The sequence below is a fragment of the Culex quinquefasciatus genome, chromosome 1 (genome assembly GCF_015732765.1).
Source record: "Culex quinquefasciatus strain JHB chromosome 1, VPISU_Cqui_1.0_pri_paternal, whole genome shotgun sequence".
Classification (NCBI taxonomy): domain Eukaryota; kingdom Metazoa; phylum Arthropoda; class Insecta; order Diptera; family Culicidae; genus Culex; species Culex quinquefasciatus.
The window spans coordinates 31,492,744-31,518,079 of record NC_051861.1 but is presented as its reverse complement, the minus strand read 5'-3'; the positions used below and the strand labels follow the sequence as shown (position 1 = coordinate 31,518,079).

General features: G+C 32.2%; 1 protein-coding gene across 5 annotated transcripts in view; it reads left to right on the top strand.

Moving 5' to 3' along the window:
* Nucleotides 1-25,336, top strand: part of LOC6044798 (sterile alpha motif domain-containing protein 5) — a 403,066-nt gene that overhangs the window by 64,080 nt on the left and 313,650 nt on the right. The window lies entirely within an intron of this gene.

The window sequence follows — 25,336 nt, the reverse complement described above, 5'->3', positions numbered from 1 at the left end:
TCTACATTGACCCAGAAGGGTCATTTTTTTTATTTAGAGGAAAACTTTTCATTTTAAAATTTCGTGTTTTTTCCTACTTTGCAGGGTTATTTTTTAGAGTGTTACAATGTTCTACAAAGTTGTAGAACAGACAATTACAAAAAATTTAATATGTAGAAATAAGGGGTTTGCTTATAAACATCACGAGTTATCGCGATTTTATGAAAAAAAGTTTTGAAAAAGTTATTTTTTGCGTTTCTCTTTGTTTTGTCATCCGTGTCTGTCGCGGGTGACGATGAACGGCCATGATTAACGACGACCAACATTTTCAAAACTTTTTTTTTCGTAAAATCGGGATAACTTGTGATGTTCATAAGCAAACCCCTTATGTCTACATATTAAATTTTTTGTAATTGTCTGCTCTACAACTTTTTAGAACATTGTTACACTGTAAAAAATAACCTTGCAAAATTAGAAAAAAAACACGAAATTTTTAAATGAAAATTTTTGTTCTGAATGAAAAAATTACCCTTTGGGTCAATGTAGATTCGAAAAGAACATTAAATTTCCCATAAAATGACATGTTCCAAAATTTTTTACATTCAAGAAACGGAAAATGGGAGAATTTTTAAAACTTTTTTAGTGTTTTTTTCGATGAAAAATACGTTTTTTTCGGAAGTCTGAGTACGCCATCAAATCGGGCGTCTAATTTTACATAAAAGTCCCTTTGACATCAAATTTCTATCTCATCACCGTTTCAGGCTGCAAATTATTGAAAAACACCTCTTTTTTTGCATGTTCAAAAATGAAAGGGATCGTACCGCCCCTCCGCCACGAGATATCAAAAAACGGACCTCGGATTCGTTTTCTTCCCTTCCCCCATGCATACCCGTGTTGCAAATTATGAAAGTTTGAGCATTTTCGAAAAAAAATACGCTATTTTGTAAAAATTTTAGCATTCAAAAAACTCTAATAAAAGTGAAAAAGCGTTCCCAATTTCGTGTTGTTTCATACCCATGTTACAAATTATGAAACTTTGAATATTTCTGAAATTTATACGGAATTTTGTGAAAATTTGAGTATTTACAAAAAAAAACAGTGTGAAAGTGAAAAAAGTGATACCAAATATTGTTTCGTTTGAAACCCATACTGAAAATTATTAATATTTGAGTATTTCCGAAAAAATATTAGTATTAAACAGAAAAAAAAATCTTAATAAAAGTGAAAAGCATACCAATTTTCGCTTCGTTTTATACCCATATTGCTTTAAATGAAAATTTGAATATTTTCGAAAAAATGCGGTATAATTAAGTTCTATTCTTAGTGCATGCATTGAAAATTTATCATGATATTGATTGATTAAGTCAATTTAAGAAAAAAAATCAAAAATATGTCATCGTCCGTTATCGTCGATAAGCCTTAAAATAAACTATGTTTTGTGGAAAATGTTACAAGTCAATGACATTTACAAATAATATTAGAATTTAATTGTCAAAAGTCTATAAGTGCCCGAGGTGGATTATAAATGTCACAAACGTGATGCAGTGTTTCTATTGGATTAACAATCGATTCTTATTTGTTTGAAAATTTACCTTTTTCAAATTAAGCTATAAAAGCGTATTTTATATTATTGTATCACTATTATTAAATTCATTTTGAAAAATATTTGTTTTTATAGTTAAGATTTTTTTACCTTGATAGTTGAGTTTATTTTTTGTAAGTTTTTTTATATGCCTTAAACTTGGTAAGGGCTCCCTCCTCACATGACCAAAGAAGCCATTTTACGTCGTTGGTATCCATACAAATTTGACTAATTTGAGCTTTCCACACAAAAATTGTATCTAAATATTCTAAAATCTGTAAGGCATACATTTTTGGCAGCGCTGCATTTAAAAAAAAAAAATAAAATAAAATGTCTTAAAAAAACGTTGCTTAATCCACCTTTAGGTGGGTGGTGCCTTCCTTACATTTATAAAGTTACACTACACTAACATAGCCTCAAAAAAGAGTTTAAACAAGACTTATTTTTATCAAAATATCTGAGATCCGGCCTAAAAAAGTGTATAAATAACACTTAAGTGATTATAACTTTTGATAGGGTTGTCAGATCTTCAACGTTTTAGGCTGATTGGAAAGGTCTTTTGATTACCTATACAAAGACAGGTCGCATGGTGGATCCGGACAACGTTTTCATCAATATATTTGAGATCCGGCCTCCAAAAAGTGCATAAATAACACTTAAGTGCTCATAACTTTTGATAGGATTGTCAGATCTTCAACGTTTTGGGCTCGTTGGAAAGGTCTTTTAAATACCTTTCAAAAAATGTATAGCATGACCACCCTTTTTACAATCTTCCGGACTTTATTCGAAATTGTTTTTTAAGCATAACTTTTGAAGTACTTTACTAAACTTCATAATACAGTCGACTCTCTGGCTGTCGATTTTCTCGATATCAATAATTCTCCATCTATCGATGAATTGTTCAGTCCCTTCAATCTGCATACTTCAATTATCTTCATTCCTCGATATTTTCCCTTGCTTGAATGATCTCTTCCTCGACGGTCTCTTGGATTCTGTTTGCTTTAAAAATCTCTTCCGGTTGTCAATAATTTCACTTTCTCATGGCTTGCATAGACATTTTTCTTGGCGAAACGAAGCTTTGAAGGGTGTTTGACATTAGGTGGTTTTTGTTTGATGGTCGTTGCCATGATTCTCTCCCATAGCTGGGTATCAAGGAAAAAAAAAATTTTAATCGAGTCTTCATTTTGCATTGTTCTGTAAACTGATGATTCTCTTCCTCGACGGTCCCTTGAGTATTGACAACCAGAGAGTCGACTGTATTAACTAGGGTCTTGTGGGACCCCAAGACAGATCGAATGAGACCAAAATGGTCGAAATCGGTTCAGCCAATCCGGAGATAATCAAGTGCATATTTTTCGGTGCACGGACTCATATCACACTCAGACACACGCACAGACATTTGTACAGAATTTGCTTCTGAGTCGATAGGTATACGTGAAGATGGGTCTACGAGGTCTAATAAAGAAGTTCATTTTTCGAGTGATTTTAAAGCCCTTGAGGTGAGGAAGTCAAAACTCCGACAGAAAATCGCTCCAGTCTTAGATGCAAAATCAGATTTGAAATCAAAAAGTAATTTACAGAAATTTTGATAAAGTCCACCGTTTTCGAGATGAAACCCCCTGATTTTTATAACTGAATTTTCCGAACATTTTGCAATTATGCATTTATTTTTTTGACAGTGTCCATGATTGCTCAAGATCAGGGAAGCCAGGTAAATGTGGCAATTTTGAAAAAAAATATTTTCTTGTAATTCCAGACTTTGTAAAATTAACGTTTATTTTATTTTATGAAGCTATAATTAGGCTTAGTGATTTTTCACGCTCGAAAATAGCAAATTTCACGGGGACCTCAATTTCAAAACACCAAATTTCACGCAAATTTCGCGGAACGTGAAAATCTTTTGTTTAAACCACATAAAAAATACTTTTTATGCTTCATTATATATTATTCATCAATAAACAAAAAAAAAACTTCACTAAATTTGAAAAAAACATCCCAATTTTCAAAAAAAGTTTTCATCTGGTTTATGGATGGGCTCTATTTATATTTTGGGACAAAATGCGTATTCTCATTTATTCAACTGCTTTGTTAGTATTCGATTAATTAAGCTAAAAAGTTTTCGCTGATTTGCTTCTGTTTTATCACTTTAAATTTTATTTAATTTCATATCAAAGCAAGATTTAACAATCCTTTCCAGCCAAAATGAGTATTCAAAATAGTTTTTTAAGGGTTTCATCTCACTTTTTCTAAAACTAAATTTAAAATCAATAAGAAAAATACTATAATTTGTAAAGGAATTGAAATTTGTATTCGAAATGATGACAGAAATTAAAAAAGGTGGTATTTTTAACTTTCACGGGAATCATCCACCCACATAATCAAATATCGTTAAAATTAAACAGGACTCTGAAAAAATTCAGAAATGTTTTTTAAATGTTATTTCACAGATAAAAAATACTCTTCATTTTATTTGGAATAAAACAAAGCGTGATTCTTTAAAATTCTTTTGAAATTACCTACACGTTTCAAATAAAATAGTAGTAAAATTTCTACTCCAGCGAATGAAAAATTGCTAAAATTAGTTTGTTTCTTAAAAAACTGAAAAATCTAATCAATTCTTCAAATGGTTCATATCAAAATATTTCTTATGATGTTATTTGAAAAAAAAAATATTGGAGAAATTGATAAATTTCAAGAATTTCACAACGTCCGCAAAATCATTAAAAATTTACTTTCCCTATATTAGTAGTTGAACAAGGGTATTCACTGGCTTAATTCTACAGCAGTTCCTAAGATTAGTTTTATTCCTATTTGAGTTTGATAAAATATATTGAGAAAATCGTTACAGTTTCACACAAACATAAAATTTCACGGGATTTCGCGGAAAAAGCCAAATTTCGCGGATTTCACGCTGTCCGCGAAATCGTGAAATTTCACTAACCCTAGCTATAATGTATAAAAAGTGAAAATACACCAATTGTTAACGTTGCTCATTACTTTACATTAAAAGTGGTTTGCCAGGTGTTTTTTTCAGATTTTTGCCAGCTTTGGTAACCCTCCGCTAGATTTAAAATGATTTTTTTAATGTTCAGGAAATCTCCTATAAATTTGTCTAAGATCATTGAAGATGACCTCTAGTTTTTTGATTATCACTTAAATTGAACTCAACTTTCAAATTTCAACAATTACTGATCTGACTTAAAATGTCAAAAAAAAAAAAAAAATGGAGCTAATTTATATCTTATGCTGTTTTCAAGTCGTATTTAGGCTTGTATGGATGTTGTATTGTATGTTTCATTATTTTATCTTTGGTCATAGAAAAAGTACCTAGAAATAAAAGAATAAACACATAAAAAATCGTTGTCCGAAGTCTGAAAAAAATGCTCATGTCAGTTGTTGTCTCGTGTAAAGCTTGTTTTTGTATGGACAACTCTCTAATTGCCTCCATCCAATCAATCATGGCTTTTCTAGAATTTTTGATTTTGAAATATCAAAAAAGATATTTGAGAATAGAACTGCTCAAATTTGAACCTCTTTCTTATATTCATAATATAATTTATTGATTTTTTTCACTTATTGAATATAAACATGCTGCTACCTTTCTTGTTGTGTCCTGATTTTTGGGCAAATGGCAAAATTTTGGGCAAAATCTTTCGCTAATCATACAAAACATTCAGAAACAAACAAAAACTCTTTATAAATTGTAATAAAAAGGTTGAAACAAGAGAGAATCACTTTTTAAAAATGCAACCTCGTTGAATTTAGTCCAACTGGTTTCCAACTTTGGTAAGAAAAAACTCGCCCCAAAATTTATCGACTATCGAGAGCTCGAACTTTTCAGCCTGACAGACTGACTGAACCAAATTCTATTTTGAGTCCTGACCACACCAATGACAACTGCCAAAACTTTTGCCTTTGCAGAAAAAAAACCACCCGAAAAAAAATATATGGAAAATCGCATCTTGATTTATGTTTATTATGCACCAAAGTACCCACAAAATTCCGCACGTTGAAGAAGTGGTTGTTGGTTTTTGCGGCGGTGGCGGCAGCTGAGCATACTTGTGTTGACTTGCGGACGCCAGAGCCAGCCGTTCGATATTCATGACGGGTTTGAAAATAAAATAAGAAGCCTTCGAGTCCCGGCTGGAAAACAGCCCCCGACAGACCGATTCCAAAGTTGGGTGTGGGAGGGGGAGGAGGAGGAGGAGGAGGAAAAGCCATCGTCATAAATAACGTTTTATTGTCGAAGGCAACGGAATGAACAAGTGTGTCGTTTTTTTGGAGTTTTTGGTGGAGGAGCAGCTCCAAGTTGCAGCTACGAGACTTGAGACGAAAACTCGTTAGAGACGGGCAGAAGTTTTGGGGGCTAGCACTTTTATTGGCGCTGCCAACCTGGCTTGAAGACAACTGCGAGCTTCAATGCGGTGATCTGCGCACGGAATGAACGTCAGACTACAAGCTAATAACAGTTCGTTACGGAGAAGGGGGGAAGGTCACTGCAGTAACGCTTTTTTGACTTGCTGGAAAGTTTGGGAAATTTTTGGAAGAGAAAATCCACAAGTGGAGATAAAAATTCGGAAAGATTGCAAAGGCTGGGCCATTAAAAAGTGCAAAGGTCGTCAGTGGTTAGAAACTCCACGAAGACTGCAAAGGCTAAAATATTTGTGAAAGTACAAGCAACTACATCAATACTACTTGTTTTCGTCACACTGATCCTTTCGATCTGTTTTTATTACTTTTGCAGTTTTTTGCTATTCAAACAAAATTTTCGTAAACAGCAACAATGGAGAGTTTCTCGCTCACGTTTCTGAGCTATTTATTACTCAGGAACAGTTAAAAACTCTTAGCTGGAATACTTGAACAAAGTTCTGATAGGCCGATAATAGAAATGGGCAAATTAAGGGTATTTTCATCTAGGAATTGTTAAAAATCATTAAATACAAACAACAACGTCATCGAAAATGCATTGGTATCTACCCGTAGCTGCTACTTCGTTATTGACCAGGACCCCCAAACATTGCCTCGTGGGCCACAGATGAAATGTAGGAACCAATCATCACCCCTTCGTAATTTTCAAAGGTCCCTATCATGCTGATCATTACCGACGCCGGCCACGACCAGTGTTAAGACACGGGGAAGTGGATGGGAATGTTAGTCCGAAACATGAGTGATGGGACTGCTAACTCACATGGGTTTTGAGGGGTTAGTAAGATGGGTATGAGGTCACGATTCACTGTTGTAGGTGACCAAAAGCAATTTGTTTATCGGTTGAAATTTTAAAAATCTTTGGCAGCTGGCTGCAGAAAGACAGCAATCTAGAGATTTAAATATTCGACCGCGATTCTCCAGAAATTCTTCGTCGGCGTGCCTTCCGATCAACGGTGATGTAGGAAGGGCTTCATTCATTTAAATGATTTTATATGACAAGCCTTAAAACATATTCGTTGGCGTGCCTTCCGATCATCGATGATATAGAAAGAACTTAATCCAGCAATTCGACTTGCTTGTCTAAAAAAAAAGAGAATTCGGATCGTTTCTATCAAAAACTACATAAAGAGAACAAAAAAAAAAACTCATCGGCCTATACGCGCGAACCAAAAAATATTAAAAAAGAAGAAGAAGAAGACCAATCACTCCATGCACACAAACAGTGACACAAAAAAAGACAACAACGTTATCGAAAAATGCTGGAAAAACTAAGTAATCAAATGATAAGGAATTAAAAGAAAACACAACATTATACAACAAAGTAGAAATACTACGCAAGATATGGTAAATTAATGAAAAACTAGGATAGACAAAAAAGCACAAACACAGACAATACAAGTCAAGGTTAAAAGGAAAGACAAGGAAAGACGCAACAAACTATTTTGGTCGAGGGTAAGAGGACATACCAAATAAGACAAGGATAGTTGAGGGAAGATAAAAAAACACAAAAAGATAATTAAAGATACGATAAAGATAATCATAGATACGAAAAGAACAATAAAAAAATATGTAAAGCAGATAGAAGCAACGAATCAACAATCAACGAATAAGAAAGATAGAAAAATTATGATAAAATACTAAGAAAGATCAGCAATTCCATTTGAAAAGAGCCTAAACCGAAAAAAAAAAGTTCTCCGATTGGGCTCAAATTTTTTCTGGGGGTTCCTTGCCCAAAATAATTAGACCCGTATTTTTTTGTTTGTCCATTAGGGTGACCTACATTGTGCTAGAGTGGTTCAAAAAATGGCAATTTTTTTTCTGAAATACGCATCTTTTGGTACCCAAACATGTATGGGTCATTGCTGAAATTTTTAAGTTATCGCAATTTTAGAGAAAAAAGTTGATTTTTTGCCGATTTCGTCATTTTTCTGTTTTTGCGCGTGGCGCGTCGAAAAACTCAGTTTTTATTTTCAAAAAATTATATCTCGGAAACGTACGGTTCGATATCGCCAATTTTTCAAATATATTATGTGAAATTTTCCAAGGAATCCGATAAAAATATTTTCAGACATAGGCTCTTTGGTCCAGACACGGTCAAAACGCCATTTTAAGTATTCATACGACTTCTTCAATAATTAAGCTAGATTTTTGAAACTTCTTACTATTTTTCCCAAACAGCCAAACTCATCACCTTTCTTTTGCGTCTAAGACAACTAAAATTGGATGAAATGACGCGGAAATATGATTTTTTGAAAAAGTGGTTTTTGAGAAAAATGACGAAAATTGCCATTTTTGAACCACCCTAGCACGATGTAGGTCACCCTAATGGCCAAACAAAAAATACGGGTCTAATTATTTTGGTCAAGGAACCCCAAGAAAAAAATTGAGTCGATCTGAGAACTTTTTTTAGGCTCTTTTTAAATGGAATTGCTGAGATACGAAATGACAAGTAGATGCAAAAACACGATAATGAAACACTGCAAATGAAAATAAAAGTAAAAAAAGTAACAAAACAAAAAGCCAATTATAGACCACAAATAGAAGACAAGACAATCAAAGACAATATTAACAATTAAGAAAATACATGGAAAGGCAGGGACGGACATAACCAGACAAGGAAAGACATGGAAGCCATAGAAATACAATGAAAGAGATGAAGTCAATTGAAGACAATCAAAATAAAGCCATTGTTTAAGCAGAATCAATGAACGAATAGAAAAGAAAAGAAAGCATAATGAAAAAAACTAGAAAAGCAAAGAAATGAAAAGTTGACAAGTTAACGATACTGAAAGACTATAACAAACTAAGAAAAAGGATAGACAAGGATAGTCGAGGAAAGACAAAAAAGCTAAGAAAAGCCAAATGATGACAAGAAAAAAAAAGAAGACGAGACATGAAAAGACATGAAAAGACAATCAAATCAAAGGTAGATAGAAACATTAAACAAATAGGAAAGACAAGAACAGACAAGGAAAGACATGGAAACTATGACAAAGATAATCAAAATCATTCATTATTCACTCTAAAAGAAAATGAAAGGCCTGAATAGTTGAGGGAAGACAATGAAGCAAGCAAAAGACAACTAAGGGACCATCCATAAACCACGTGGACACTTGTTTTTTTAAATCTCAACCTCCCCCCCCTAAAATGTCCCTGATGACAAATAAAAAAACAAAAAAAAAGAAAACAAGATATAAAATGACAACTACCTTACCTATGTAGAAGGATAGACATGGAAAATCAAAGCAACTTGCAGACATGAACATTGGAAAAATAGGAAAGAAATGAAAGACGATGAAAGAAAAGAAGATGAAAGATAAAATAAAACATTTAAAAACTAAGCAATATAATGAAAGGCAAGGAAAACACGAAAAGAAAATGCGATTGTTTAAGCATTACATGTGTGAAATTAAAATCCTAAGCTGAGATGTGGACTACCTTTCAACAGTTGATTAATTCAAAAATGGGAAACAAAAGTTACAAAACAACCATCGACATAAAAAGGCAAGGATAGACAAGCAAGAACAAGGAAAGTCATAAATAGACAATGAAATAAAAATAGCAAGAAAACACATTGAGATACACGTACATATTAAAAACAAGAAAAGACAAAGAAAAACAATGCAGGAGAAGAGATAAGATGGAAAGTCAATAAAAGCCAATGAAAAACAATGCAAGACAGTAAAAGACATGAATGACAGAGTAAACAACGAAACACAGTAAATGTTAATAAAGCAAAATGACAATGAAAAAAAGGCAAAATAAAGCAATGAATGATAAAGACAGACATGTAACTGCAATAACAAGGAAAAACAAATTAAAAGAATGAGTTAAAAGATCAGGGAAGATAACGGAACCAGTGAAAAAAACTCAAGAAAATGGAAGAAATGAAAGTGATAACCAAACAATTTTTAAACAATTTTAAAAAGTAAGATAACGGAACCGAAGTAAATAAAGTGAGAAATAATGACAGACAAGTAACAACAATGACAAGAAAAGACAAAAAAAAAACAAGGAAAACTTCAATTTGAAAGAATGGTCAGAAAGTGTTGAAAACACTTAAAACTGATATTTATGATAAAGCAATCAATTCTAAAGTGAATCCATAAATTCACAGCTGTTCGAATTTCGCTTCCTGCTCCAACTTAACATTCCAGAGCTTATCCCGCGTATAAACCCTTCCATAAAGTGCCTTTAGCAAATTGAAACTGACCCAAAACGGCCGCTCTTCTCCTCCTAAATCGACGGCACTTTTCATCCCGTCGCACCTGCCGCTGATGTGATCGCCATTTTTTTTTGGTGAGGTGGCTCAGGTGTGCAAAACTGAGTTGGTGCCTGGCAATTCAATCGACTGACCACGCCGTTAAAACTCTAAAGACTTAACACTGGGGGTAACTTCTTTGGTAAGAATGCAAAAAGTCTTGAAATTTAATTATTTTTCATAAATTATTTCATTTAAATTCTATTTGATTTGAAAGGATTTAATCAGACTAATCTTTGAGTTTTTTTTACCATAAACAATGGTTCATAAACCTTTTTAAATTGTTATCACCCAACTTTTTCCCAGGGTACTTTATCGGCCATTTCTGCGGTATCGTTTAAGACCGCCACGTACACAATACTGTGCGCAATCAACGGCGATGAAAACGAAGACGATGGCGCAACGTTTTCCGGGAGTTTTTTTTCCAAGCTATTCAGCTGGAACCACTTTGCCAAATTTGTGCGGGCTGTTTTCATCCGGGAGGGGACAAATTGTGGCTGCTGGACGACCGTAACTTGCGAGATATTGTTCTCAGGTGTGCGCAATTTGTAGCGTTTAATGGAGGGTGATGTTTAAAAAAAAATAAGCTCTTTGACGTGCAATTTGGCGATGAGTTTGAATTGTTTGATCTGCTAGTGAATGTAGTGTTGCCAGTTTAATTGTTTTTGAATTTTGCTCACGACTTTGTTGATGTAATTATTGTATTTTTTTTAAATTTCTTGGAAGCTGGAACAATTATCGAAAGTTCTTGTTTTTTTCAAACATGAAATTTTAATGTTAGATCTGGCAACCTTGCCATGTGATATCGTCACCTGAGTGATTTTATTTCTGTATTTTTTAAAGGAATGACGTCGTAAATTGATGTTCGTTGCAAGTTTGTCTGTAGTACATTGCTGAATATGTAATTAAAAGATTTTTTTGATAAGAAACAAAATTTGCAGATCTGGCAACCCTGTCATAAGATGTTTTTACTGAAGTTAAATTTATAAATTTGGAACAATGTTAACATAATGGACCTGAAATACTTATCTGTGACAATTAATTTCGCTGAAGAAACCTTCCTAAACAGTGTTGCCAGAGCCACAGCAGTAGAAGATGGCATCCTGCGGCCTGTTTTTGTTTCGTCACTCGTTCTTATCGCAGCAAATTGCTTTCATTTCTCAAGGGCCACAGCTTCTCTTTTTCTTGCTCATGTGAGTAGTTTATCTTTCCCGAATGAAAGGGAAAAAAATAAGAAATACAGCTCAGCAAACCCAAACACACACATGATACCATGAAAGTGTGCCATCATCATCGAGAGCATCAAACTCATCAGATAAATTGTGGCAGAGAAGAAAAAAAAAGTCGAAAAAACAGTAAAGAACCTGAACTCCTTTTTTCCGTTGCCAAGTTCAATTTTCTCCCGTTGGTGCAATCTTCTGAAACAGACAAAGCCCACGAAAAAAAAAACAAGATGAAGAAGACACAAAATGCCCAACATCACAACAAAAAAGCATCCCGACAGGTAAAAGGCAATTTTGTTTTTGCCACCTTTTATCTGTGGCCATATCGAACCTCGTCGGTTTCTCCGATGAAAAGTTGATTGAGCTTTCCCCCTCGACCTTCTTTCAGGACCGTCCCCGGGTCCTCCTGAAGTGACGACGCCGACGACGACGCAACACTTGAGAGAGCCTGCCAAATGGGCATCCCTCACTTTACTCACTCTCCTTTTTTTGTTGTTGTTGTTGAGGAGTCCGGGAGTCGTCCGGTCAGGGAACCGAATCAACCGAACACCGATATGAAATAATAGGATTACTTGAAATACGTCAAGGGCCCTTCCGCTCGTCCGGCGTTCGTCGGGTTCGGAGGCGGTCGTCCTTGGAGATGTTTTTTTTTCGGTGGTTGACTGCAAGGGTAGGTAGAGGAGTTTGGTTAGGGCGAAATAAGGGTCAGCAGGTGAACTGATGTGCGCGGTGGGCTTTTTTTATTGGTCGGAATTTGTTGAATTGAACTCCTTTGATAATTCGACTCATTTTAATAATGCTGTCAAGAAAGTTGTGGTGTTGATGAACCAGCATTCTAAGAAGTAAAACGATGATCAGCAAATGCTACTCAGTGCGATGTTCCTATTTTGGGCCTACCAAACAAAGCTTTTACTCACCTAGACTATTCTCAATGAAAGTTTTACTTTTTTAAACAGATATTACTTGTATGTTGGTAAATTTAATTCCTCAAAGCCTATACTAAGCCCAAACCCATTACAGTACTGAAAAGTAGAACTTTTCAGCACTGGTATTGAAAAGTAGAACTTTTCAGCACTGGTATTGAAAGCACTGGTAGGGAAAAGTAGGCCGTTTTGTTTCTCCAAAAGGACAGAAAAAGTTGACAGTTTCACAACGGAATTGCAAAAAAAAATCTAACTGTTGAAAAATTTTGTGATATTTTATACAATTTTCAAATAGGATTCACTCATTATATGAATTATTCTAATCTAGTAACTCCCTTTAAATTTATGGTTCCTTCCACAATTACAATCTATTTTAGAATGAAGTTATTTAAGACATTTAATATTGAATGCATTTGACACTGATTTTAATAATATTTTTTGAAGAATCATTTTTTTTTATTGATTTTAGTTTGTTAAACAAGAGATAACATCTAACTCAAACAACAACAATTAAAAAAAAACTATTATTAAAGCAGAGCCTAATTTTAACAAGTATGGCCAGCGTAAAATTATGACTCTGTATCATTTTGTCCCGTTGCATAGCGGAAAATTTAAATATCGAGTAAAATCTAATCGTGGTTAGTTCTGAATGAAAAACAAATGGCAAAAACAGTTTTACGTTTTGAAAACATGAAAAAATGCTAACATTGCAATAAAAATAAATACTTTTTTTATTTTAGTTATTACAAATTTGTTTAAAGAATTTGTCACTTCACACAATAAAATAATAAAATAAGTGGTAATAAAAAGATTGCAATGTTATTAAACTGAATTTTTGATTGAAAAAAATAAATAAGTCAATACTGCCAAAAAAAGCAATCAACATTGATTCAAACATTCTTAAACGAATTCTTGGATATTTTCAAAATAACGGTAAGGCCGTTGCAAATATTTTTCTAAGTTTATGTCGCTCCCCCTCCCTTTAAAATTGGTCTGAAAAATCGTGGGAAAATTTTTTTTCCATAAAACTTCAAAATTTCCAAGAAATTAGAAGTCTAATCAACTGAAAACAATCTAAAATGCATTTTTCTGCATTGACAATCATATTTGGCATGTTTGGGATTGTTTAAAAATGTTTTGCATTTTTATGAAATTCCTATGTACAGCCCCGCAAAAAAATATTTTTCGCAAAAATTAAATTTTCGTCAATTCTTAGATATTTTGGAAATTAATAATGGCAAAACAACTGGACAGGCGTATAATGCATTTTAAAACACTTTTTTCATCAAAATGTTGAAACCACGGCTCGTAATTTAAATTTTTATACTTTTTTGCCTTCCTCACCTTACTGAGGAAAGGCTATAAAATCACTCGGAAAATGAACTTTTTAATTAGACCTCCTAGACCTACCTTCATTTGTACATATCGACTTAGAATCACCAGCTGAGCAAATGTCTGTGTGTTTGGCTGTATGTAGACATGTGTACCGAATCAATGTCACTGGAATATCTCGTCACAGGCTCAACCGATTTTGGCCCGAATGGTTTTAATCGATCCGTCTTAACGTCCCCTAAGTTGCTATTTAAATCCATGCAGTTTTATCATGTATTTAAAAAGTTATGTTAAAAAAAAACTGTTTCATATGAAAGTAAAATTATGGTAAAAAGGGTGGTTTTTTCATGAAAGCTTCACATGTTATATAATTTTAGAAAGCATATGACAAGACCTTTTAGGTGGAGTAAGAATTTTCAAGATCTGACTAACCTATCTTAAATTACAAGCAGTTAAAAAAATGGTCTGAATTCACATAACCTCAACTGGTCGGGTCTGATCGCCACGCAAAAGCCGTGTACAGGGATGCCATTTTCCTCAAAGGCCGTGTCTGTATAATCTTGACAAAAAGTCTGTAGGTAGACTGTTTTTTTACTCATCACTTATTTTTATTAGGACTTCTTAGGTGCTGCGAACGTTAGGGGAGATCCATAAACATGTGGACACTTTAGGGGGATTGAAATCACTATAAATGAGAGGAAGGCACCAACCACCTAAAGGTGGATTAAGTAACGTTTTTTATTTTATTTTTAAACTAAACAAGATAAATGCAAATTAAAATGCTAAAAATGAAACAAGAAACAAGAAACACATAAAAAAGGAGAACTAAAGTTTTTCGCAGAACAAAACTTGCTCCTGAACACGGGGAAAATAGAAATTTTCGAAAAAAAATTGGGCAGTGGGTTAAGGTGTTACATACATGTAGAAAACCATTTTATTTCATATTAAAGAAAATGTATTAAGTTCACTAAATTGATGATTTTCAATAACTCTCAAAGCTTCACGAAGATAATTTCATGATTAAACTGAGTACACCTAAAGTTAAAGAACGAGGGGATAGTCCTCACGAAAAGAAACGTGAGGAAAGTGCTATTTTGCGAGAGTATAGTCCTCTCGCGTGTTCATTCGTTCATTCGAACAGTTCATCCTATTGAGTGGCTTATATAGGCAAATGACCGCAACTTAGTCACCGAACCGTGGTGGCCCATACGGCAAAGGCACGGTTCAATATGCCGAAGGTCTTGGGTTCGAGTCTCGGTACTGGTACTTTTTTTTATGGATGAACTTTTTTTGAAGATGAACCCATGAGTAAAGTGCTCTCGGTAGTTTCGTGATTTATCCTCTCAGTCCGCACACAGTACCATTTTACTACCGAATCGTGCTCTTTATCCTCTAGTATGCCGATGTCCAGTTCTGGGTGTAATAGAAGATTTTAGCTCTAATCTAATCTAACCTAACACAAACGCAGCCAGTCCGATGAAAGCATGCTGGAAAGTTTTGTGATTAGATTACGCCCCAAGCACTTTTCTTGTAAAATTGCAGTACATCCGAGAACACCTGAAAATGTAAAACAAAAATTAAAGCGGCCAGCCCTACTGCTTTGTGTTTACCGCAGAGAGAATTCTGTGAACGGATCACATTTCACAGAATCTACAGAGTAGGAAGGATGGTTTAACGAGTCCTCACCAAAATTTTGAGCCGATTTGGTCAAAGCAGTGTTGAGATATCGTGGCACCCGTTTATCTCGGCAATAATACAATCACATAGTATCAAATTTATTTTTTCAATAGATGAAAATGTATATTTTAATGCCCTGAAAACCGATTAAAACAAAGTTTGAGTGTGTGCTCCTACCAACATTTGAAATTTATGCCAATTCACATGTATAAAAAAATACTTAAAAATTTCACATGCCTAACCCCTCTTCAACCAGTTCACTGACGAATGCTGTGGCCAGATTCCGCACAGATTGCCAGTAGATTGTCGGCGAAGGCTGACCGGTATCCGTGACGAGGGCAGTCAGGAGGGTTTTCACCGTTCATGTTTGCCGTTGCTATCAGCAGCAATTTCCTCTTCTATTTCAAAGGGTTGCGAGAGTTTGGTGGGTTTTGTGGGGTCGGGTGGGTTCTTTTTTTAGAGGTTGTTTGCTCAGGGGCGGGATTTGGGTCAATGTTTTGCCAATGATGTTGCTTTTTGAGGTTTGAAGTGCAGTCATGTGAAAAAGGGATCTGTCGAAACTCTTTTCAGTGAACCTGTAATGAAAGTATCGAAAAGTTTCGATTTTTTCTCTAGCAGAAAACTTCAAGCTCAATTCATCAAGTTTCAAACTGTTTGCTGTCAGTACCAGCCCATAATACTCCGGATTAGACTCGTCCGCTTACGTAATCCGCACCGGTTCCGCATTCAATCATGGAGCAACCTTTTCTGCTGACTTTCAACATTTTACGGTCGGTCTGTCTCTGTCCGTTCCGACATCAAATGTGAACTTGCCCAAACCGCTTCAATGTTTCAATGTTTACTTTCTCACTATAAATTTCCCCTACCCAAGGAGTTTAGAGAGAGTTTCTGAGTTCCATACAGAACATGCTACCACTGCTGCCGCTGTGATGATGATGCTGCTGTTGATTCCGTGGCCGGGTCATAAAACCGACTCGGCACCAGAACCAGACGACGACCTGCAACTCTTTACTCTTGGTTTACGGCTCTTTTTTTCTTCGTCTTCTTTTCGGTGGCCAGAAGTCTGCGGGGTCGAAAAGTACCTCGAAAGGTAAAGAGAGAGAGAGAGGGTGAAACCCACTGTGAAGGTATATTATTTTCATAAATTTACTTTTATTTCGACTTTTATGTGGATATATTGAATCCTTTTTTGCTGCTGCTGCTGCTGCTGCCCGGGTTGACCTGTTTGTACACTGCTGCTGCTGGCAGAACTTCCACCCTCGGGTGTGACCCCGTCACAGCTAGGGAAAGAAACGGAACGGCACTGATGATGATAGCGGCGAGAGGGAGTTTGCACACGTGAGAGCGCAAAACGAAAAGAGTTGCAAGTTTATTTCAAAAAGATCTTTATTTTATAAACTTTACTCCCAGAACGGCCGGCGCCGGTCCGGGTGTACCTGTTCCGACAACGACGCCATGTGTCGGGTCTCGAGATCTCAAGTTTGCATCGTTCTGAACGGTGTGCCCCCGGAGTTTTCCAGGTGATGACCTGCAGCGAGGAGGGATTTTTTTTCTTCAGCTTAGCAGATATAATCTCCTTGTTGATGAAAAGGGGCTTTTCTTAGCAAACTGGCAAAACTACAAAAATACAAAATTGACAAAAATGACAAAAATGACAAAAATGACAAAAATGACAAAAATGACAAAAATGACAAAAATTACAAAAATTACAAAAATGACAAAAATGACAAAAATGACAAAAATGACAAAAATGACAAAAATGACAAAAATGACAAAAATGACAAAATGACAAAAATGACAAAAATGACAAAATGACAAAAATGACAAAAATGAAAAATGACAAAAATGACAAAAATGACAAAAATGACAAAAATGACAAAAATGACAAAAATGACAAAAATGACAAAAATGACAAAAATGACAAAAATGACAAAAATGACAAAAATGACAAAAATGACAAAAATGACAAAAATGACAAAAATGACAAAAATGACAAAAATGACAAAATGACAAAAATGACAAAATGACAAAAATGACAAAATGACAAAAATGACAAAAATGACAAAATGACAAAAATGACAAAAATGACAAAATGACAAAAATGACAAAAATGACAAAAATGACAAAAATGACAAAAATGACAAAAATGACAAAAATGACAAAAATGACAAAAATGACAAAAATGACAAAAATGACAAAAATGACAAAAATGACAAAAATGACAAAAATGACAAAAATGACAAAAATGACAAAAATGACAAAAATGACAAAATGACAAAAATGACAAAAATGACAAAATGACAAAAATGACAAAATGACAAAATGACAAAAATGACAAAATGACAAAAATGACAAAAATGACAAAAATGACAAAAATGACAAAAATGACAAAAATGACAAAAATGACAAAAATGACAAAAATGACAAAAATGACAAAAATGACAAAAATGACAAAAATGACAAAAATGACAAAAATGACAAAAATGACAAAAATGACAAAAATGACAAAAATGACAAAAATGACAGAAATGATAAAAATGACAAAAATGACAAAAATGACAAAAATGACAAAAATGACAAAAATGACAAAAATGGCAAAGATGACAAAAATGACAAAAATGACAAAAATGACAAAAATGACAAAATGACAAAAATGACAAAAATGACAAAAATGACAAAAACAAAAATGACAAAAATGACAAAAATGACAAAAATGACAAAAATGACAAAAATGACAAAAATGACAAAAATGACAAAAATGACAAAAATGACAAAAATGACAAAAATGACAAAAATGACAAAAATGACAAAAATGACAAAAATGACAAAAATGACAAAAATGACAAAAATGACAAATATGACAAAAATGACAAAAATGACAAAAATGACAAAAAATGACAAAAAATGACAAAAAATGACAAAAATGACAAAAATGACAAAAATGACAAAAATGACAATAATGACAATAATGACAATAATGACAATAATGACAATAATGACAAAAATGACAAAAATGACAAAAATGACAAAAATGACAAAAATTACAAAAATTACAAAAATTACAAAAATTACAAAAATTACAAAAATTACAAAAATTACAAAAATTACAAAATTACAAAATTATAAAATTACAAAATTACAAAATTACAAAATTACAAAATTACAAAATTACAAAATTACAAAAATTACAAAATTACAAAAATTACAAAATTTCAAAAATTACAAAATTACAAAAATTACATAAATTACAAAAATTACAAAAATTACAAAATTACAAAAATTACAAAATTACAAAATTACAAAATTACAAAAATTACAAAATTACAAAATTACAAAATTACAAAATTACAAAAAATTACAAAATTACAAAAATTACAAAAATTACAAAAATTACAAAATTACAAAATTACAAAATTACAAAATTACAAAATTACAAAATTACAAAAATTACAAAATTACAAAATTACAAAATTACAAAAATTACAAAATTAAAAATTACAAAATTACAAAATTACAAAAATTACAAAAATTACAAAAATTACAAAAATTACAAAAATTACAAAATTACAAAAATACAAAAATTACAAAATTACAAAATTACAAAAATTACAAAATTACAAAATTACAAAATTACAAAATTACAAAATTACAAAATTACAAAATTACAAAATTACAAAATTACAAAATTACAAAAATTACAAAAATTACAAAACTACAAAAATTACAAAATTACAAAATTACAAAAATTAAAAAAATACAAAAATTACAAAATTACCAAAATCACAAAATTACAAAAATTTCAAAATTACAAAATTTACAAAATTACAAAAATTACAAAATTACAAAATAACAAAATTACAAAATTACAAAATTACAAAATTACAAAATTACAAAATTACAAAATTACAAAATTACAAAATTACAAAATTACAAAATAAAAAAATTACAAAATTACAAAATTACAAAAATTACAAAAATTACCAAAATTACAAAATTACAAAATTACAAAATTAAAAAAATACAAAAATTATAAAATTACCAAAATCACCAAAATTACAAAAATTACAAAATTACAAAAATTACAAAATTACAAAATTACAAAATTACAAAATTACAAAAATTACAAAATTACAAAAATTACAAAATTACAAAATTACAAAAATTACAAAAATTACAAAATTACAAAAATTACAAAATTACAAAATTACAAAAATTACAAAATTACAAAATTACAAAAATTACAAAAATTACAAAATTACAAAAATTACAAAATTACAAAATTACAAAATTACAAAATTACAAAATTACAAAAATTACAAAATTACAAAATTACAAAAATTACAAAATTACAAACATTACAAACATTACAAAAATTACAAAATTACAAAATTACAAAATTACAAAAATTACAAAATTACAAACATTACAAACATTACAAAAATTACAAAATTACAAAAATTACAAAATTACAAAATTACAAAATTACAAAATTACAAAATTACAAAATTACAAAAATTACAAAATTACAAAAATTACAAAATTACAAAATTACAAAATTACAAAATTACAAAAATTACAAAATTACAAAATTACAAAATTACAAAAATTACAAAATTACAAAATTACAAAATTACAAAAATTACAAAAATTACAAAAATTACAAAAATTACAAAAATTACAAAAATTACAAAAAATACAAAAATTACAAACATTACAAACATTACAAAAATTACAAAAATTACAAAAATTAAAAAAATTACAAAAATTAAAAAAATTAAAAAAATTAAAAAATTACAAAATTACAAAAAATAACTAAAAATACAAAAGTTACAAAAAATAAATAATTACAAAATTACAAAATTACAAAATTACAAAATTACAAAATTACAAAAATTACAAAAATTACAAAATTACAAAAATAACAAAATTACAAAATTACAAAATTACAAAAATTACAAAATTACAAAATTACAAAATTACAAAAATACAAAATTACAAACATTACAAACATTACAAAAATTACAAAAATTAAAAAAATTACAAAAATTAAAAAAATTAAAAAAATTACAAAAATTACAAAAAATAACTAAAAATACAAAAGTTACAAAAAAATAAATAATTACAAAAATTACAAAAATTACAAAAATTACAAAAATTACAAAAATTACAAAAATTACAAAAATTACAAAAAATACAAAAATTACAAACATTACAAACATTACAAAAATTACAAAAATTACAAAAATTAAAAAAATTACAAAAATTAAAAAAATTAAAAAAATTACAAAAATTACAAAAAATAACTAAAAATACAAAAGTTACAAAAAAATAAATAATTACAAAAATTACAAAAATTACAAAAATTACAAAAATTACAAAAATTACAAAAATTACAAAAATTACAAAAATTACAAAAATAACAAAAATTACAAAAATTACAAAAATTACAAAAATTACAAAATTACAAAAATTACAAAATTACAAAATTACAAAATTACAAAATTAAAAATTACAAAAATTACAAAATTACAAAATTACAAAATTACAAAATTACAAAATTACAAAATTACAAAATTACAAAAATTACAAAAATTACAAAATTACAAAATTACAAAAATTACAAAAATTACAAAATTACAAACATTACAAACATTACAAAATTACAAAATTACAAAAATTACAAAAATTACAAAAATTACAAAAATTACAAAAATTACAAAAATTACAAAAATTACAAAAATTACAAAAATTACAAAAATTACAAAAATTACAAAAATTACAAAAATTACAAAAATTACAAAATTACAAAAATTACAAAAATTACAAAATTACAAAATTACAAAAATTACAAAATTACAAAATTACAAAATTACAAAATTACAAAATTACAAAATTACAAAAATTACAAAATTACAAAATTACAAAATTACAAAAATTACAAAAATTACAAAAATTACAAAAATTACAAAAATTACAAAAATTACAAAATTACAAAAATTACAAAAATTACAAAAATTAAAAAAATTACAAAAATTAAAAAAATTAAAAAAATTACAAAAATTACAAAAAATAACTAAAAATACAAAAGTTACAAAAAATAAATAATTACAAAAATTACAAAAATTACAAAAATTGACAAAAATTACAAAAATGGAAAAAAATTAAAAAATGGAAAAAGTCAACTACTTGTCAACTGAATGTCAACAAAAGTCAACTAACCAAAATCTCTAAATTATTTGCAGATTCCACCTAAAACTTTGCTATTCCTCCAATTTTAAGCTAGTTGTTTTAATTGTTATATTTTAGCTAGAACTCCTATTCGTCTAGATCAGTAACAAATACAATACCTCGTATGTCCCAAAGAAGCAAAATCTCTGTGGACTACAACCCCTTAAATGTGCGACTCCTGCACCGCAGCTTACCTTGCTCCTTTTCTTTTCCAGAAACAAAGAAGGTCGTCCGAGACTTACCGCTATAAAATTGGAAAAGTTTTCTCCATCAAGTCTTACGCCGGCAGTGTCGACGACGGGGTACGCGTGTGAGAAGTTTTCACAACCGCGAAGGCCAACCCATCTCTCCCTGGAGACGCAGAGATAAAAGTTTGTTCGGCCACTCCCCGATGCAATGCTTGTTCTAGCGCCAACTTTGAAGTTTGCTGCAACTTTGGCCCTGGAGGTCAAGTGGCTTTTCCGGATATCGATTGAGAGTTGTGTGTTTTCGACTTTGAGAAGTTTGCTCGAGATAATAGGTGATGCATTAGACTTAAATTGATTCTGAAATAACATGACTTTCTCAAAATGACATTTTGAGAATAGATTGTATTCCTTGAACTCCAAATGACAATTCAGCCGCGCTGAACCACGAAACTGCCGGGGAACTCGAGCGTGTGATTCGTTCGCGAGAACGAACGAGCCATTCGTCTTAATTATCGCTGTCACGCATCGCGTCTTTCTCTCTCCTCACGCGCTCTTCCTCTCTGAGAGATTCTAGAGGTCGCCGCAGCGATATTGGGAAGTGTCGCGCAGCGACTTAAGCCGAAGGGTGCCGTGTTCTTAAAAAGCAAAGAAGAACACGAGGAAGCACTCAGCCGACAAAAGCCGACGCTGATGGTTCGGTTTGATTGAGACTGACATTTCGGGAGTGCGCCTCACGTCGCTGTCGTTGAGTTTTAAGTTAGATAAACTGCTCAAGTAGATTTTGTGGAAGTATGCCGAGTTTTGACAGCTACAAGACCCTTTAAAGTCTTCTCGATCTTGGAAAGTGCAGCTGTTTGTCCTGAGGCGGTTCCAGCCCGAGAAAAGAAAAAAAGATTTAATTTCGCAAATCACAACCGTTTTCGTAATTTGTCGGAGCGCGGGGCGCTCCGGGCACTCGGAATTACGCTAATTAGTCTGCACCGATTGCTTGCATCTGACTGTGGAATTTCTCCTCGGGATATTTTACAGGAGACAGCGTGTAAACGGGTTCTGCCCGTCATTAGCCAAATTGTTCGGCAAATTACGTGCACCTTTGCGAGGAATCGCTGCAGTTGGCGATTCATCACCAGGCAAAACCCGCAGTCATAAAGATTAATTTCCATAAAATTTTAATTGCAATTCAATGTGCCTAATTAGCCGACCCCGACCGGGGGTTAAATTTATTGTTAATTGCGATTGTTCGACATAATTTCCGCTCTCTTTGGAGTGCGAGCGAGCGCGAAATGAGTTGGGAGAGCGAGCCTTTGACATCGAGTTTCATCGACATGGGTAATAACACCTCAAAACAAGGCAAGCATCCTGAACTGTCACTAATACACCTTTACTTTCGACGCATCGCGGTCATTGCGTTCTGTCGCTCTGTCGCTAACAAGCGTGTGCAGCTTATAGGTAAAGAGAGCGGATTCGAATCAAAGCGTCTGAGTTGGAATCTCAACTCGCGTGGTTTTTTAACAGTCGTTTGAACGATTCATTGATTTGTACGACCATTTCCAATGTAAAATTAAACTTTGGATATCATTTTACAGTTAAACTTGCAACATCCGTCCCGTAACCGATCCTCCCGCTGAGCCACCTGTACGCGATCAAGTTTCAAAACATGGTTCTTCTCGCGGAATTCGAACAACAGTCTCGACGAATTCCATTACCAGGAAAACTTGTTTTGACAGGCCAGCCACCGAAATTTCTCTCTCTCTCGCTCTGCATCTGTGAGTATTTATAGTAAATCTGAACGATTCACTCAGCGCTCGTCCGTAGAAACAAGAAACAAAGTAAAGACCCGAAAGGTTGGCCCCGAAAACAGAGACATCTCCGGGACAGCTACTCTGTGTTTGTCTTCGGCAGTCGAAAAGTCGAAAATTAAGAGAGAAGAAAAAGAAAACAACCCACATTCATCATCGGCATTTAAAATTCTCGTTAATTGATTTAAGCTGTTATTTTATCACCTCTCACTTCCTCTCCCCGCTAGTTTTGTGGGGTTATTCTTTTTCGGTTGTTGTTATTTCAACTCGTGGAAGCCTTTCCAGATACGAAGGGAAATCATCCTCGCTCTAAGTGAGTGGCTGGCTCGGTGGAATTCCAAAATTGTGGTTGCGCTACTGGAAGCATGCGTTGTCGTTATGCTTGGATGATCATTAAAATGGGAAAATGGGACCGCACGCACACTTGTCCCACATGCGCCCACCATCAATCAATCCGCACGGTGCTTATGCGCAGCAAATCTTGATACACTGTGAGAAAAAAAGTCTGGTTTGATTGGTGAAACGGAACATGTCTTGTTGCAGAAAAAAATCATCTTTCAGAACAAATCTTGCTGTAGAGCAAGCAAACCGCAATGCACAACAAGTTTTGTTGGAAAAAGCATTCGTAACGAACATGCCTTGTTAAGGAACAAGTTTTGTTCCAAATGCGTCTGTTTAAAGATCTTGGTTCAGTACAATTCTATTGCTTACAGTCTTGTGACAGATCGAGTTTTTTTTTAAACACGATTTATATCGAAACGGAACAAGTCTTGTTACAAAAAAAAAAAACGCCATTTAGAAATAATCTTGCTTCAGAGCAAGCGAGTTAGAGTGCACAGCAAGTCTTGTTGGGAAAATACTAGTTTCCTTGCTACGGAACAATTTTTGTTACGATTGAGTCTTGTTGTACAACATGTCATATTACAACAAATCTTGTTGTTGTAAACGCGTTGTTTATACAAGTTGTGTTACGAAACAAGACTTCCTGTGAAGTAAATTTTCAAATTTTCATAATTTGCAATATGGGTATTAAGCGAAGCGAAATTTTAAGTACAAGTTTGTTTTATTATTTTTTGTGTGTAAAATACTCAAATTAAAAAAGAATACCGTATTTTTGTAAAAATAATCAATTTTTCATAATTTGCAATATGGGTATCAAACAAAGAGTAATTTTGAATGCATTTTCAATTCAGTCAAGAGTTATTGTAAAATGCTCAATTTTTCCAAAATTACCGTATTTTTTCGAATAAATTAATATTTTTTTAATTTTGCAATATGGATATCAAACGAAGTGAATTTGTTTCTTTAAAATACTGAAGTTATCAAAAAATAAAGTTTTTTAAAAAAATGATTTTTTTCATTAAAATTTGAGTATTTGATATAGCATATTATGAAAATTCAAGTATTTTCGAAAATTACGATGCCAGGACAAAAATTAACAGCAACAAGACTTGTTGTTCGACTTGTGCTAAAACAAGACATGTTTTTGCAATTAACAATACTTGTTCTGTAACAAAAATGGTTGACAAGAAAATTAATAAAAAATCATCAGCAGATTGATTTTCTGGGAGAATTTCGGGAGCGATTTTCTTTTGCGTGATTTGCCTCCTCTCTCTTTCGCGGGTGAAAAAAGTTCGCAAGTGAAATTGATTTTTTCGCGATTATTCCATCCCTGGTATAGAGACAGTATGAAAATGATAGTAGCATTACAATTTT